This window comes from Leptodactylus fuscus, chromosome 9 (assembly GCF_031893055.1).
Source record: "Leptodactylus fuscus isolate aLepFus1 chromosome 9, aLepFus1.hap2, whole genome shotgun sequence".
NCBI classification, from domain to species: Eukaryota; Metazoa; Chordata; class Amphibia; order Anura; family Leptodactylidae; genus Leptodactylus; species Leptodactylus fuscus.
In genome coordinates this window covers 4,660,163-4,669,390 of record NC_134273.1, presented here as the reverse complement: position 1 = coordinate 4,669,390, position 9,228 = coordinate 4,660,163, and positions in this window count along the sequence as shown.

Here is a 9,228-nt window from a genome sequence, read left to right as displayed (position 1 = left end):
CCTGCGGTATATACAGGGCTTTCTGTTATATCCACCCCCTGTATATCTCTCTGTATATAGAAGTGTATATAGGTGTCTGTCATGTCCTGGCGGTATATACAGGGCTTTCTGTTATATCCACCCCTGTATATCTATCTGTATATAGAAGTGTATATAGGTGTCTGTCATGTCCTGCGGTATATACAGGGCTTTCTGTTATATCCTCCCCCTGTATATCTATCTGTATATAGAAGTGTATACAGGTGTCTGTCATGTCCTGGTGGTATATACAGGGCTTTCTGTTATATCCACCCCTGTATATCTCTCTGTATATAGAAGTGTATATAGGTGTCTGTCATGTCCTGGTGGTATATACAGGGCTTTCTGTTATATCCACCCCTGTATATCTCTCTGTATATAGAAGTGTATATAGGTGTCTGTCATGTCCTGGTGGTATATACAGGGCTTTCTGTTATATCCACCCCTGTATATCTATCTGTATATAGAAGTGTATATAGGTGTCTGTCATGTCCTGCGGTATATACAGGGCTTTCTGTTATATCCACCCCTGTATATCTCTCTGTATATAGAAGTGTATATAGGTGTCTGTCATGTCCTGCGGTATATACAGGGCTTTCTGTTATATCCACCCCCTGTATATCTATCTGTATATAGAAGTGTATATAGGTGTCTGTCATGTCCTGGCGGTATATACAGGGCTTTCTGTTATATCCTCCCCTGTATATCTATCTGTATATAGAAGTGTATATAGGTGTCTGTCATGTCCTGGCGGTATATACAGGGCTTTCTGTTATATCCACCCCTGTATATCTATCTGTATATAGAAGTGTATATAGGTGTCTGTCATGTCCTGGCGGTATATACAGGGCTTTCTGTTATATCCTCCCCTGTATATCTATCTGTATATAGAAGTGTATATAGGTGTCTGTCATGTCCTGGTGGTATATACAGGGCTTTCTGTTATATCCACCCCCTGTATATCTCTCTGTATATAGAAGTGTATATAGGTGTCTGTCATGTCCTGGCGGTATATACAGGGCTTTCTGTTATATCCACCCCCTGTATATCTCTCTGTATATAGAAGTGTATATAGGTGTCTGTCATGTCCTGCGGTATATACAGGGCTTTCTGTTATATCCACCCCCTGTATATCTCTCTGTATATAGAAGTGTATATAGGTGTCTGTCATGTCCTGCAGTATATACAGGGCTTTCTGTTATATCCACCCCCTGTATATCTCTCTGTATATAGAAGTGTATATAGGTGTCTGTCATGTCCTGGCGGTATATACAGGGCTTTCTGTTATATCCACCCCTGTATATCTCTCTGTATATAGAAGTGTATATAGGTGTCTGTCATGTCCTGGCGGTATATACAGGGCTTTCTGTTATATCCACCCCCTGTATATCTCTCTGTATATAGAAGTGTATATAGGTGTCTGTCATGTCCTGCGGTATATACAGGGCTTTCTGTTATATCCACCCCTGTATATCTCTCTGTATATAGAAGTGTATATAGGTGTCTGTCATGTCCTGCGGTATATACAGGGCTTTCTGTTATATCCACCCCCTGTATATCTATCTGTATATAGAAGTGTATATAGGTGTCTGTCATGTCCTGCGGTGTATACAGGGCTTTCTGTTATATCCACCCCTGTATATCTGTATATAGATGTGTATATAGGTGTCTGTCATGTCCTGGTGGTATATACAGGGCTTTCTGTTATATCCACCCCCTGTATATCTCTCTGTATATAGAAGTGTATATAGGTGTCTGTCATGTCCTGGCGGTATATACAGGGCTTTCTGTTATATCCACCCCCTGTATATCTCTCTGTATATAGAAGTGTATATAGGTGTCTGTCATGTCCTGGCGGTATATACAGGGCTTTCTGTTATATCCTCCCCCTGTATATCTCTCTGTATATAGAAGTGTATATAGGTGTCTGTCATGTCCTGGCGGTATATACAGGGCTTTCTGTTATATCCTCCCCCTGTATATCTCTCTGTATATAGAAGTGTATATAGGTGTCTGTCATGTCCTGGTGGTATATACAGGGCTTTCTGTTATATCCACCCCCTGTATATCTCTCTGTATATAGAAGTGTATATAGGTGTCTGTCATGTCCTGGCGGTATATACAGGGCTTTCTGTTATATCCACCCCTGTATATCTCTCTGTATATAGAAGTGTATATAGGTGTCTGTCATGTCCTGGCGGTATATACAGGGCTTTCTGTTATATCCACCCCTGTATATCTCTCTGTATATAGAAGTGTATATAGGTGTCTGTCATGTCCTGGCGGTGTATACAGGGCTTTCTGTTATATCCTCCCCCTGTATATCTATCTGTATATAGAAGTGTATATAGGTGTCTGTCATGTCCTGGCGGTATATACAGGGCTTTCTGTTATATCCTCCCCCTGTATATCTATCTGTATATAGAAGTGTATATAGGTGTCTGTCATGTCCTGGCGGTATATACAGGGCTCTCTGTTATATCCACCCCCTGTATATCTCTCTGTATATAGAAGTGTATATAGGTGTCTGTCATGTCCTGGTGGTATATACAGGGCTTTCTGTTATATCCACCCCCTGTATATCTATCTGTATATAGAAGTGTATATAGGTGTCTGTCATGTCCTGGCGGTATATACAGGGCTTTCTGTTATATCCTCCCCCTGTATATCTATCTGTATATAGAAGTGTATATAGGTGTCTGTCATGTCCTGGTGGTATATACAGGGCTTTCTGTTATATCCACCCCTGTATATCTCTCTGTATATAGAAGTGTATATAGGTGTCTGTCATGTCCTGGCGGTATATACAGGGCTTTCTGTTATATCCACCCCTGTATATCTCTCTGTATATAGAAGTGTATATAGGTGTCTGTCATGTCCTGCGGTATATACAGGGCTTTCTGTTATATCCTCCCCCTGTATATCTATCTGTATATAGAAGTGTATATAGGTGTCTGTCATGTCCTGGCGGTATATACAGGGCTCTCTGTTATATCCACCCCCTGTATATCTCTCTGTATATAGAAGTGTATATAGGTGTCTGTCATGTCCTGCGGTATATACAGGGCTTTCTGTTATATCCACCCCCTGTATATCTCTCTGTATATAGAAGTGTATATAGGTGTCTGTCATGTCCTGGCGGTATATACAGGGCTTTCTGTTATATCCACCCCCTGTATATCTCTCTGTATATAGAAGTGTATATAGGTGTCTGTCATGTCCTGGTGGTATATACAGGGCTTTCTGTTATATCCACCCCCTGTATATCTCTCTGTATATAGAAGTGTATATAGGTGTCTGTCATGTCCTGGCGGTATATACAGGGCTTTCTGTTATATCCTCCCCCTGTATATCTATCTGTATATAGAAGTGTATATAGGTGTCTGTCATGTCCTGGCGGTATATACAGGGCTTTCTGTTATATCCTCCCCCTGTATATCTATCTGTATATAGAAGTGTATATAGGTGTCTGTCATGTCCTGGTGGTATATACAGGGCTTTCTGTTATATCCACCCCTGTATATCTCTCTGTATATAGAAGTGTATATAGGTGTCTGTCATGTCCTGCGGTATATACAGGGCTTTCTGTTATATCCTCCCCCTGTATATCTATCTGTATATAGAAGTGTATATAGGTGTCTGTCATGTCCTGGCGGAATATACAGGGCTCTCTGTTATATCCACCCCCTGTATATCTCTCTGTATATAGAAGTGTATATAGGTGTCTGTCATGTCCTGGCGGTATATACAGGGCTTTCTGTTATATCCACCCCCTGTATATCTCTCTGTATATAGAAGTGTATATAGGTGTCTGTCATGTCCTGGCGGTATATACAGGGCTTTCTGTTATATCCACCCCCTGTATATCTCTCTGTATATAGAAGTGTATATAGGTGTCTGTCATGTCCTGGCGGTATATACAGGGCTTTCTGTTATATCCACCCCCTATATATCTCTCTGTATATAGAAGTGTATATAGGTGTCTGTCATGTCCTGGCGGTATATACAGGGCTTTCTGTTATATCCACCCCCTGTATATCTCTCTGTATATAGAAGTGTATATAGGTGTCTGTCATGTCCTGGCGGTATATACAGGGCTCTCTGTTATATCCACCCCTGTATATCTCTCTGTATATAGAAGTGTATATAGGTGTCTGTCATGTCCTGCGGTATATACAGGGCTTTCTGTTATATCCACCCCCTGTATATCTCTCTGTATATAGAAGTGTATATAGGTGTCTGTCATGTCCTGGCGGTATATACAGGGCTTTCTGTTATATCCACCCCCTGTATATCTATCTGTATATAGAAGTGTATATAGGTGTCTGTCATGTCCTGCGGTATATACAGGGCTTTCTGTTATATCCACCCCTGTATATCTCTCTGTATATAGATGTGTATATAGGTGTCTGTCATGTCCTGGCGGTATATACAGGGCTTTCTGTTATATTCACCCCTGTATATCTATCTGTATATAGAAGTGTATATAGGTGTCTGTCATGTCCTGGCGGTATATACAGGGCTTTCTGTTATATCCTCCCCCTGTATATCTATCTGTATATAGAAGTGTATATAGGTGTCTGTCATGTCCTGGCGGTATGTACAGGGCTTTCTGTTATATCCACCCCTTTATATCTATCTGTATATAGAAGTGTATATAGGTGTCTGTCATGTCCTGACAGTATATACAGGGCTTTCTGTTATATCCACCCCTGTATATCTCTCTGTATATAGAAGTGTATATAGGTGTCTGTCATGTCCTGGCGGTATATACAGGGCTTTCTCTTATATCCTCCCCCTGTATATCTATCTGTATATAGAAGTGTATATAGGTGTCTGTCATGTCCTGGCGGTATATACAGGGCTTTCTCTTATATCCTCCCCCTGTATATCTCTCTGTATATAGAAGTGTATATAGGTGTCTGTCATGTCCTGGCGGTATATACAGGGCTTTCTGTTATATCCTCCCCTGTATATCTATCTGTATATAGAAGTGTATATAGGTGTCTGTCATGTCCTGGCGGTATATACAGGGCTTTCTGTTATATCCTCCCCTGTATATCTATCTGTATATAGAAGTGTATATAGGTGTCTGTCATGTCCTGGCGGTATACAGGGCTTTCTGTTATATCCTCCCCTGTATATCTATCTGTATATAGAAGTGTATATAGGTGTCTGTCATGTCCTGACGGTGTATACAGGGCTTTCTGTTATATCCACCCCTGTATATCTCTCTGTATATAGAAGTGTATATAGGTGTCTGTCATGTCCTGGCGGTGTATACAGGGCTTTCTGTTATATCCACCCCTGTATATCTCTCTGTATATAGAAGTGTATATAGGTGTCTGTCATGTCCTGCGGTATATACAGGGATTTCTGTTATATCCACCCCTGTATATCTCTCTGTATATAGAAGTGTCAGAGGTGTCTGTCATGTCCTGGTGGTATATACAGGGCTTTCTGTTATATCCACCCCTGTATATCTATCTGTATATAGAAGTGTATATAGGTGTCTGTCATGTCCTGGTGGTATATACAGGGCTTTCTGTTATATCCACCCCTGTATATCTATCTGTATATATAAGTGTATATAGGTGTCTGTCATGTCCTGGCGGTATATACAGGGCTTTCTGTTATATCCACCCCTGTATATCTCTCTGTATATAGAAGTGTATATAGGTGTCTGTCATGTCCTGGCGGTATATACAGGGCTTTCTGTTATATCCACCCCTGTATATCTCTCTGTATATAGAAGTGTATATAGGTGTCTGTCATGTCCTGGCGGTGTATACAGGGCTTTCTGTTATATCCACCCCTGTATATCTCTCTGTATATAGAAGTGTATATAGGTGTCTGTCATGTCCTGACGGTGTATACAGGGCTTTCTGTTATATCCTCCCCCTGTATATCTCTCTGTATATAGAAGTGTATATAGGTGTCTGTCATGTCCTGGTGGTATATACAGGGCTTTCTGTTATATCCACCCCTGTATATCTCTCTGTATATAGAAGTGTATATAGGTGTCTGTCATGTCCTGGCGGTATATACAGGGCTTTCTGTTATATCCACCCCTGTATATCTCTCTGTATATAGAAGTGTATATAGGTGTCTGTCATGTCCTGGCGGTGTATACAGGGCTTTCTGTTATATCCTCCCCCTGTATATCTCTCTGTATATAGAAGTGTATATAGGTGTCTGTCATGTCCTGCGGTATATACAGGGCTTTCTGTTATATCCACCCCTGTATATCTCTCTGTATATAAAAGTGTATATAGGTGTCTGTCATATCCTGCGGTGTATACAGGGCTTTCTGTTATATCCACCCCCTGTATATCTATCTGTATATAGAAGTGTATACAGGTGTCTGTCATGTCCTGCGGTATATACAGGGCTTTCTATTATATCCACCCCCTGTATATCTCTCTGTATATAGAAGTGTATATAGGTGTCTGTCATGTCCTGGTGGTATATACAGGGCTTTCTGTTATATCCACCCCCTGTATATCTATCTGTATATAGAAGTGTATATAGGTGTCTGTCATGTCCTGGTGGTATATACAGGGCTTTCTGTTATATCCACCCCTGTATATCTATCTGTATATAGAAGTGTATATAGGTGTCTGTCATGTCCTGCGGTATATACAGGGCTTTCTGTTATATCCACCCCTGTATATCTCTCTGTATATAGAAGTGTATATAGGTGTCTGTCATGTCCTGGCGGTATATACAGGGCTTTCTGTTATATCCACCCCTGTATATCTATCTGTATATAGAAGTGTATATAGGTGTCTGTCATGTCCTGCGGTATATACAGGGCTTTCTGTTATATCCACCCCTGTATATCTCTCTGTATATAGAAGTGTATATAGGTGTCTGTCATGTCCTGGTGGTATATACAGGGCTTTCTGTTATATACACCCCCTGTATATCTCTCTGTATATAGAAGTGTATATAGGTGTCTGTCATGTCCTGCGGTATATACAGGGCTCTCTGTTATATCCACCCCCTGTATATCTATCTGTATATAGAAGTGTATATAGGTGTCTGTCATGTCCTGCGGTATATACAGGGCTTTCTGTTATATCCACCCCTGTATATCTCTCTGTATATAGAAGTGTATATAGGTGTCTGTCATGTCCTGGTGGTATATACAGGGCTTTCTGTTATATCCACCCCTGTATATCTCTCTGTATATAGAAGTGTATATAGGTGTCTGTCATGTCCTGGTGGTATATACAGGGCTCTCTGTTATATCCACCCCCTGTATATCTATCTGTATATAGAAGTGTATATAGGTGTCTGTCATGTCCTGCGGTATATACAGGGCTTTCTGTTATATCCACCCCTGTATATCTCTCTGTATATAGAAGTGTATATAGGTGTCTGTCATGTCCTGGTGGTATATACAGGGCTTTCTGTTATATCCACCCCCTGTATATCTCTCTGTATATAGAAGTGTATATAGGTGTCTGGCATGTCCTGCGGTATATACAGGGCTCTCTGTTATATCCACCCCCTGTATATCTATCTGTATATAGAAGTGTTTATAGGTGTCTGTCATGTCCTGGTGGTATATACAGGGCTTTCTGTTATATCCACCCCTGTATATCTATCTGTATATAGAAGTGTATATAGGTGTCTGTCATGTCCTGCGGTATATACAGGGCTTTCTGTTATATCCTCCCCCTGTATATCTCTCTGTATATAGAAGTGTATATAGGTGTCTGTCATGTCCTGCGGTATATACAGGGCTTTCTGTTATATCCACCCCTGTATATCTCTCTGTATATAGAAGTGTATATAGGTGTCTGTCATGTCCTGCGGTATATACAGGGCTTTCTGTTATATCCACCCCTGTATATCTCTCTGTATATAGAAGTGTATATAGGTGTCTGTCATGTCCTGGCGGTATATACAGGGCTTTCTGTTATATCCACCCCTGTATATCTCTCTGTATATAGAAGTGTATATAGGTGTCTGTCATGTCCTGGCGGTATATACAGGGCTTTCTGTTATATCCACCCCTGTATATCTCTCTGTATATAGAAGTGTATATAGGTGTCTGTCATGTCCTGCGGTATATACAGGGCTTTCTGTTATATCCACCCCTGTATATCTATCTGTATATAGAAGTGTATATAGGTGTCTGTCATGTCCTGCGGTATATACAGGGCTCTCTGTTATATCCTCCCCCTGTATATCTCTCTGTATATAGAAGTGTATATAGGTGTCTGTCATGTCCTGGCGGTGTATACAGGGCTTTCTGTTATATCCACCCCCTGTATATCTCTCTGTATATAGAAGTGTATATAGGTGTCTGTCATGTCCTGGCGGTATATACAGGGCTTTCTGTTATATCCACCCCTGTATATCTCTCTGTATATAGAAGTGTATATAGGTGTCTGTCATGTCCTGGCGGTATATACAGGGCTTTCTGTTATATCCACCCCCTGTATATCTCTCTGTATATAGAAGTGTATATAGGTGTCTGTCATGTCCTGGCGGTATATACAGGGCTCTCTGTTATATCCACCCCCTGTATATCTATCTGTATATAGAAGTGTATATAGGTGTCTGTCATGTCCTGCGGTATATACAGGGCTTTCTGTTATATCCACCCCCTGTATATCTCTCTGTATATAGAAGTGTATATAGGTGTCTGTCATGTCCTGGCGGTATATACAGGGCTTTCTGTTATATCCACCCCTGTATATCTCTCTGTATATAGAAGTGTCAGCTCTGCGGCCAGCACCCTCATACGCAGGCGAGTCTGTCATGGCGCACGTTCTAGACACTTTCCATTGTGTCTTGTTGTTAATGGCGCCAGATAGTGTCGGACGTGTCACCACTGACTATTGTCTGTGACTTTACGCCAGTATTTCACGGATCTGTGAGTCGTCGTCTCCGTGGCGGTTTTTTCTCGCGCATGTACATTGGTGTTGTTGTTCTCCGCAGTGATACGGCGCCATGTTCATTATTCCTAACCATGTGACATTTCTTCACTGAATATGTATTCAGGCCCGCGCTGTCCATGACCGCCATTGTGGTTGACATCTTGTCCAGTGGTCACATGACTGCGCTCCTCAGACGGGCTGGTCGCCATTGCTACATGTTCTGTCTGGCTTGTGGACATTATCAGGCAGAGAAGGACATCGCACTATGACAGTAATTCTCCAGTGTTTTCTCTCTTTCAGGTCGCCGCCGCCGCCG